Raw genomic sequence first — 9457 nt, 5'->3', positions numbered from 1 at the left:
GAAGTCCAGTCAGAGACAGACAGAAGGCCATGGCAAGAAAGAAAAGGGGGGAGGAGCAGCAGAGGGAGGTGATGGGCAGGCAAGGAGATGAGGTGTGAGAGGAAACAAGGGATGGGGAATGGTGGAAGAGAGGGGGGCATTACCAGAAGTTGGAGAAATCGACGTTCATGCCTTCAGATTGGAGGCTACTCAGGTGGAAGATAAGGTGGTGTTCTTCCAAACTGAGTGTGGCCTCATTGCGACGGTAGAGAAGGACACATCGAAATTAAAATGGGTGGCTGCTGTGAGATCCCACTTCTGGTGGTGCTCGCCGAAGTGGTCTCCTAACCGACGTCGGGTCTCACCGATATACAGGAGTCCACACCGGGAGCACCGGACACAGAAAGTGATGTGTCGCCTCACCTGGAAGGACTGTTGGGGGCCCTGAATGGTAGTGAGGGAGGAGGTGTAGGGACAGGTGTAACACTTGTTCTGCTTGCAAGGGTAAATGGCAGGAGGGAGATCAGCGGGGAGGGACGAATGGACAAGAGAGCCATGTAGGGAGCGATCCTTATTGAAAGCAAAAAGTGTGTGGGGGGGGGGGGATGGAGGGAAATGTGCTTGGTGGTGGAGGTGGCAGAAGGTTGGAGTTATGTGCTGGATGTGGAGTCTGGTGGGGGGGTAGGTCAGGACAAGAGGAACCCTATCCCTGGTAGGGTGGTGGAAGGATGGGGTGAGAACTTACGTGCGTGAAATGGAAGAGATGCAGTTGAGGGCAGTGTTGATGGTGCAGGAAGGGAAGTCCCCTTCTTTGAGGAAGGTGAACATCTCCTCTGTTTCTTCAATGAAAAGCCTTACCTTGAGAGCCGATGCGGCAGAAATGGAGGAATTGAGAGAAGGGGATGGCAATTTTTTAAGTAATAGGCTGGTAAGAGGTTTAGTCCAGGTAGCTGTGAGAGTCCGTGGGTTTATAATTGACATCAGTGGATAAATTGTCTCCAGACATAGAGAGTGAGATTGAGAAAGGGGAGGGAGGTGTCAGAAATGAACCAGGTAAATTTGAGGGCAGGGTGGAAGATGGAGGCAAAGTTGATGAAGTCAGTGGGTTCAGCACCAATGCAGTCATTGACGTAGCATGGGAAAAGTGAGGGAGAGTCACCTGTGTAGGCTTGGAACATAGACTGTTCCATGTAGCATTTTGTGTTGTTTGGAGTTCCAGCATCTGCAGCTTTTCTCTTGTTTGGGACTGGGAGGGTATCTGACTGCTGTGAATTGCTGCTGATGTGTTGATGTGGGTCTGGCACTGTTCATGGGGATGTGAGGGAATGAGATGAATGTAAATTGGTTTATTGTCGTCATACGTAAGCTTGGCTCACATGCCATCCATACAGATCCTTCACTAGAGCAGTGCATTGGGGTAGGCACAAATTTAAAAAAGCATTTGTTTTATTTTAATATTGAGAGAAAAGAGCATTATAACACAGAAAAGCACAGCACAGCTGCACCGTAAGTTATAAGGTAGAAAGAAGGGAGATCAGGTGGTCAGATGTCAATTGTATTGTACTAGGGAAAGACACAATAATCTTATAACAACTGTCCGTGAGCCTCCCAGCTACCTTATTTTCAGATTTCTATCTCCCCCCCCCGGATGGGAGAAATGAGAAGAGATGGAGCCTGAGGTGGCTGGGATCTTTGATTTGCTGGTTGCTTTATTAAGGCAGCGAGGTGTAGACAGACTCCAGGATGCTGCTTTGGAGATGTGTCCTCAACTCTCTGGCGGCTCTTTGGTCAAATAAAGAAGTGTTGCCACTGTGTGTGCGCGTGTGCGCGCGCGCGCGTTCCCTTAACTCCTGGTGGAGTCGTCGGGGCGCAGTCATGACAAGCTTTTCTTTTGCACTGATCTGCTTGTCATTGTATGGCGTGACTTGGTCAACTTGAACATGACGGAGCCCATCCCTCTCCAGGTTTTTTTTTTACGAGGTTGAATTGCTAGCTCGACACTCAAGTCAACGCAGATGGAGAGCGTGAAAGGGAGCCAGCTGGATTCGAACTTGGGACCTCTCAGCCCAAAGTCCAGCGCTGATGCCACTACGCCAGCAGTTGGCACCAAACCAGGATTGGTGAGGTACAAAGGGGACATGCCAGATTTCTTTAGCCCTCCTGAGGAAGTCGAGGCACTGGCAGCTTGCTTTGCCATGGCATCTACTTGGTTGTACTCGATCAGGCTCTTGGTGATGTTCACTCCTGGAAAACTGACCTCAGCACTATTCATGGCACAGACTCACTCCTTCCTGAAGTCAATCAACAGCACTTCTGTGTTTCTGACACCAAATGTTTAGATTCGATGAATATGAAAGAGTGTTGATGGGAGGTTCAGTCCCTCTGGGTTGGGAACCCTGATTCCAAAAAATAAAATTAAAAAAGAGAAAAGTGAGGGTGGAGTGCAGAAAAAATCAAGTGCAAACGAGACAAAGATTACACAGTTTTAAAGCACAATGAGTGTAAGATCACTTTATCTGAAAGCCTATAGTATTCGAAACAGATCAGTGAACTTGTGGCACAATCAGGACAAAGGGGTATGATTTAGTGGCCATTACAGAGGTGCAGGTGGAGGGGATTGGGAATTAAATATCCAGGGATATCAGGTAATGCGGAAGGACTCGGAGGAAGGTAAGGGAGGTGGGTTAGCCCTCTTAATCAAGGATGGGATCAGGGTGATAGTGAGAGATGATATAAGATCAAAGGAGCAGAATGTGGAGTCCATCTGGGTAGAGATTAGGAATAGTGAAGGGAAATAAATCACTGGTGGGAGTTGTCTGTCGGCCACTGAGTAATAACATTACAGTGACACAGACAATAAACTGAAATATCTGAGGCATGTAAGAATGGAACAGCAGTTATCACGGGGCCTATAACTTGCACATAGATGGGGTAAATCATGTTGGTCAAGGCGGTTTTGAGGAGGACTTCAGAGAATGCATATGTGATGGCTTTCTTGAACACCATGTTACTGAAAGTACAAGGGAACGTGCGATCTTGGATCTGGTCCTGAGCAATGTAACAGGCAAAATTAGAGATCTTGTAGTTAGGGATCCTCTTGGAAAGAGTGATCACCGTATGACTGAGTTTCTCATACAAATGGATGGTGCAATAGTTCAATCAAAAACCTGTGTATTGTGCCCAAACAATGGAGACTACAATGGGATGAGGGAGGATTTGGCGAGTGTAGAGTGGGAACACCAGCTATATGGTGGGATGGTTGAAGAACGGTGGAAGATTTTCAAAGAGATTTTACACGGTGCTCAGCAAAGTTATAACCAAGGACAGTGAGGGAGGGGAGAGCCAGCCTTGGATAACTATGGAAATAAAGGAAGGCAGCAAACTAAAAGCTCATGTGTAGAAAGTCACCAAGAGTAGTGGGAAACTGGAAGATTGGAAAAACCTTAAAAAGGAACAAAACACCACTAAGCGAGTAATAAAGAAAGGGAAGATTGATTGTGAAAATAAATTAACACAAAGTATAAAAACAGATAGTAGAAATTTTTATAATTATATAAAACAGAAACGGGTGGCTTAAGTGAATGTAGGTCCCTTGGACAAGAAAGGGGAATTGATATTGGATAATGAAGAAATGGCTGATGCTTTGAATGACTATTTTGTGTTGGTCTTCACAGTGGAGGACATGTCTAACATGCCGAAGAGAGATGTTATGGATGCAATGAGAGGTGAGGACCTCGATACAATAGCTATCACTAAAGAGGTAGTGCTGAGCAAACTTGTGGCCCTGAAGATGGAGAAGTCCCCTGGTCCAGTAATTGTTATATGGTTATATAGGTTTGATATTGTCACTTAAAAGAAATTGTATAGGTATATGGACAGGAAAGGAAGGAGGGTTATGGGCTGAGTGCAGGTCGGTGGGACTAGGTGAGAGTAAGCGTTCAGCATGGACTAGGAGGGCTGAGATGGCCTGTTTCCATGCTGTAATTGTTATATGGTTATATGGTCCTGATAGAATGCATCCCAGGGTACTGAAAGAAAAGGCAGAGGTTATAGTAGTGGCGTTGGTGATAATTTACCAACATTCTCTGGACTCTGGGCAAGTCCCAGCAAACTGGAAGGTCTCGCCACTGTTCAAAAAAGCATGCAGGCAAAATGCAGGTAACTATGGGCCAGTTAGTTTAACATCTGCAGTTGGGAAAATGCTTGAAGCTATCATTAAAGAAGAAATAGCGAGACATCTGGAAAGAAATGGATCTGTCAGGCACACGCGGCATAGATTTAGAAAAGACAGTTCCTGTAGACAAACTTATTGGATTTCATTGAGGATATAATGAACACAGTGGATAGAGGGGAACAGATGGACGTTGATTACTTGGATTTCCAGAAGGCATTCAATAAAGTGCCACATAAAAGACTTAGCTATAAGATAAGGAAGGATGCATAGAATTGGGGGATGATGTATTAGCATGGATAGAGAATTGGTTAACTAATAGAAAACAGAGAGTTGGGATACATGGGTGTTACTCTGGTTGGCAATTAGTGGTGAGCCACGGGGTTCAGAGTTGGCCCTGTAAATGTTCACGATATGCATTAATGATCTGGAACTGAGTGTAGTGTATCTAAGTTTGCTGATGATACTAAACTGAGTGGAAAAGCATATTGTATAGAAGTTACGGAGAGTCTGCAGAGAGATATAAATAGGTTAAGTGAGTGGGCAAGGGTCTGGGAGTTGGAATACCTTGTTGGCAAATGTGAGGTCATCCACTTTGGAATGTAAAATGGGTCAGATTATTATTTAAATGGTGAAAGATTGCAGCATGCTGCTGTGCAGAGGGGCTTGGGAGTGCTTGTGCATGAATCACTAAAGGTTGGTTTGCAGGTGCAGCAGGCTGTCAAGAAGGCAAATGGAAGTTGGCCTTCATTGCTAGAGGGATTGAAGTTAAGAGCAGGGAGTTTGTGCTTCAACTGTATAGGGTACTGGTGAGGCCACACCTGGAGTACTGCGTGCAGTTCTGGTCTCCATACTTGAGGAAGGATATACTGGCTTTGGAGGTGGTGCAGAGGAGGTTCACCAGGTTGATTCTGGAGATGAGGGGGTTAGACTATGAGGCGACATTGAGTCGCCTGGGACTGTACTCACTGGAATTCAGAAAAATGAGAGAAGATCTTATAGAATCATATAAAATTATGAAGGAGGTAGATCAGATAGAGGCAGGAAAGCTGTTTCCACTGGTAGGTGAGAGTAGAATTAGCTGACATAGCCTCAAGATTTGGGGGAGATGAGGAGGAACTGATTTTCTCAGAGAGTGGTGAATCTGTGGAATTCTTTGTCCAATAAAGCAGTGCAGGTTACCTCAGTACATATATTTACAGCCATATAACAATTACAGCACGGAAACAGGCCATCTCGGCCCTTCTAGTCCATGCCGAACGCTTACTGTCATCTAGTCTCACTGACCTGCACTCAGCCCATAACCCTTCATTCCTTTCATTAGGGTTAAAACAAGGTTGGATAGAGTTTTGCATGGGAGGGGAATTAAGGGTTATGAGGAAAAGGCAGGTAGGTGGAGGTGAGTCCATGGCCAGATTGGCTACTGCTGCTCCGATTACTTATGTCCTTAAGTTTCCTGCTGTATGGATCCGTGATGATCACCAGGTGTGCAGATGAAAGGTTGGTTTTAGAGAATATGCTTAAGTAGGAAACAGACAAACCAGACTGGAGCAGGGCAAGGGAACGCAATTACAAACCTGCTTGTGCAGAGTCCAAAGTAGACTGGGAGTGGTTACTTGAGGAATACCTATACCAACATGTTGGAGTCATTCAGGTATGAAATGCTGAGAGTTTAGTTTCATTATGATCCTTCCAACAAATAATTTCACTCTTGCAGTGCGGACCCTAGCTTTATCCTTCTCTTAACCTCTTCTACTCCGCTCTTCTTTCCATCCAATCTCTCCTCTATCCGTACCTTGCCAACACTTACTCGCTTTCTGCTCCATTGATCATCACTACCGATCGCTCATCTTCTCCTCTATTTCCCTTCCTTCTCACGTTGTGATCTCTCTTTCTCTGTCCTCCCTTTTGCTCCAATTTGTTCTACTCCCCAATCCATCCAGTAATTTTGTCTCTTTCTTCTGTCTCATAGAAACATAGAAAACCTACAGCACAATGCAGGTCCTTCGGCCCACAATGCTGTGCTGAACATGTCCCTACCTTAGAAATTACCAGGGTTACCCATAGCCCTCTATTTTTCTAAACTCCATGTATCCATCCAGGAGTCTCTTAAAAGACCCTTTCATTTCTGCTTCCATCACTGTTGCTGGCAGCTCATTCCACGCACTCACGACACTCTGTGTAAAAAACACACACCTGACATCTCTTCTGTACCTACTTCCAAGCACCTTAAAACTGTGCCCTCACATGCTAGCCATTTCAGTCCTGGGAAAAAGCCTCTAACTATCCACACGATCAATGCCTCCCATCATCTTGTACACCTCTATCAGGTCACCTCTTACCCTCTGTCACTCCAAGGAGAAAAGGGAAAGTTCACTCAACTTATTCTCATAAGGCATGCTCCCCAATCCAGGCAACATCCTTGTAAATTTCCTCTGTACCCTTTCTATGGTTTCCATGTCCTTCCTGCAGTGAGGCGACCAGAACTGAGCACAGTACTCCAAGTGGAGTCTGACCAGGGTCCGATATAGCTGCGACATTACCTCTTGGCTCTTAAAATAAATTCCACGATTGATGAAGGCCAATGCATCGTATGCCTTCTTAACCACAGAGTCAACCTGTGTAGGAGCTTTTAGTGTCCTATGGACTCGGACCCCAAGATCCCTCTGATCCTCTATACTGCCAAGAGTCTTAAAATTAATACTATATTCTACCATCATATTTGACCTACCAAAATGAACTAACTCACACTTATCTGGGTTGAACTCCATATAGAACCATAGAACACCACAGCACAGTACAGGCCCTTCAGCCCTCCAAGTTGTGCCGACCCATATAATCCTTAAGAAAGGTACTAAACCCACACTACCCCATAACCCTCTATTTTTCTTTCATCCTTGTGCCTGTCCAAGAGGCTCTTAAATACCCCTAATACCCTCCACCACCATCCCTGGTAAGTCATTCCAGGCACTCACAACCCTCTGTGTAAAAAACTTACCCCTGATGTCTCCCCTACAGTTCCCTTCCTTAATTTTGCGCATATGCCCTCTGGTGTTTACTATTGATGCCCTGGGAAACAGGTACTGACTATCAATCCTATCTATGCCTCTCATAATCTCGTAGACCTCTATCAAGTCCCCTCTCATTCTTCTACGCTCCAAAGAGAAAAGTCCCAGCTCTGCTAACCTTGCTTCATATGACTTGTTCTCCAAACCAGGCAACATCCTGGTAAATCTCCTCTGCACCCTCTCCATAGCTTCCACATCCTTCCTATAATGAGGTGACCAGAATTGAACACAATACTCTGTGTGGTGTCACCAGAGATTTGTACAGTTGCAACGTGGCCTCTCTACTCTTGAACTCAATCCCCCTGTTAATGAAGCCTAGCATCCCATAGGCCTTCTTAACTACCCTATCAACCTGTGCAGCAGCCTTGAGGGATGTATGGATTTGAGTCCCAAGGTCCCTTTGTTCATCCACACTCTTAAGTAACTGACCATTAATCCTGTACTCGGTCTTCTGGTTTGTCCTTCCAAAATGCATCACCTCACACTTGTCCGGTTTGAACTCCATCTGCCATTTTTCTGCCCAACTCTGCAGCCTCTCTATATACTCTTGTAACCTTCGACCACCTACAGCTCCATCCACAACTCCTCCAATCTTCATGTCATCCACAAACTTACTCACCCATCCTTCCACCTCTTCATCCAGGTAATTTATACAAATCACAAATAGCAGGGGTCCCAGGACAGATCCCTGCAGCACTCCACTAGTCACTGACCTTCAGGCAGAATACTTTCCTTCCACAACTACCCTCTGCTTTCTTCCTTTAAGCCAATTTTTTATCCAAACAGCCAAGGTTCCACTTATCTGGATGAGTTGCTCATGAGGGACCTTGTCAAATGCTTTGCTAAAGTCCATGTAGACCACATCCACTGCCCTGCCCTCATCAATTTCTTTTGTTACCTCTTCAAAAAACTCAATCAGGCTCGTGAGGCACAATCTTCCCTTCACAAAGCCATGTTGACTATCCATGAATAGACTGTACTTCTCCAAATGCTCGTAGATCCTATCCTTAAGAATCCTTTCCAGTAGTTTGCATACCACTGACATAAGACTCACCAGTCTAAGTTCCCAGGTTTCTCCCTATTACCTTTTTTAAACAAGGGAACTACATTTGCCATTCTCCAGTCCTCCGGCACTTCCCCTGCAGCCAAAGAGGATTCAAAGATTATAGCTAATGCTCCTGTGATCTCTTCTCTCAGTTCCTACAACTACCTGGGGTGTATCATATCTGGCCCTGGGGACTTATAAACTTAATGTTTTTAAGAAGATCCAGCACTTCTTCTTCCCTAATCTCCACATTGTCCAGCACACAGGCCCACTCTACTTCGACCTCATCCTGATCAAGATCCTTTTCACTTGTGAATACAGAAGCAAAGTATTCATTTATGACCTCCCGAACCTCCTCTGCCTCCAGGCACATGTTGCCCTCTTTATCCTTTAGCGGTCCCACCTTTGTTCTCATCATCCTCCTGTTCTTCACATATGCATGGAATGCCTTGGGGTTCTCCGTAATCCTACATGCCAAGCCTTTCTCATGCCCGCTTTGAGCTCTCCTAAATCCTTTCTTTAGCTCCTTCCTGGTTACCCTATATTTCTCATGAGCCCCTCCTACTTCCTGCTTCTTATATCTAACATATGCTTCCTTTTTCCTCTTGACGAGTTGCGTATTTCAGCAGCCACAGTTCCCTTTTCCTACCATTTTTTCCTTGCCTCAGTGGGACAAACCTATCCTGAAGCCAGCTCAAGTGGTCCCTAAACTTCTCCCACATTACTTCTGTGCTTTCCCCTTTGAACATCTGTTATCAATTTACTCTCGCTAGTTCCTGCCTCATCCCTTCAAAGTTAGCCCTTCCCCAGTTAAGCACTTTACCATTTCATCTGATTTTATCCCTTTCTATAGCTATGCTGAAGCTAAGGGAGTTGTGGTCACTCTCACCAAAATGCTCCCCCACCAAAAGGTCTGTCACCTTACCAGGGTCATTACCCAGAACTAGATCCAGTATGACCTCTCCTTTCGTCGGCTGGTCCACATACTGTGTCAGGAATCCTTCTTGAACACACCTGGCAAAATCAGCCCCATCTATCCCCCTTGCACTCAGGAGGTGCCAGTCAATATGAGGGAAGTTGAAATCACCCATAACTACTACCCTGTATTTCCTGCTCCATTCTAATATCTGCCTGCTTATCTGCTCCTTGGTATCCCAAGGGCTATTTGGAGGCCTATAGACTACTCCAAGCACA

This window comes from Hypanus sabinus, chromosome 6 (assembly GCF_030144855.1).
Source record: "Hypanus sabinus isolate sHypSab1 chromosome 6, sHypSab1.hap1, whole genome shotgun sequence".
Taxonomy (NCBI): domain Eukaryota; kingdom Metazoa; phylum Chordata; class Chondrichthyes; order Myliobatiformes; family Dasyatidae; genus Hypanus; species Hypanus sabinus.
The sequence above is the reverse complement of the archived record's forward strand: the minus strand, read 5'-3'. Positions refer to the sequence as shown.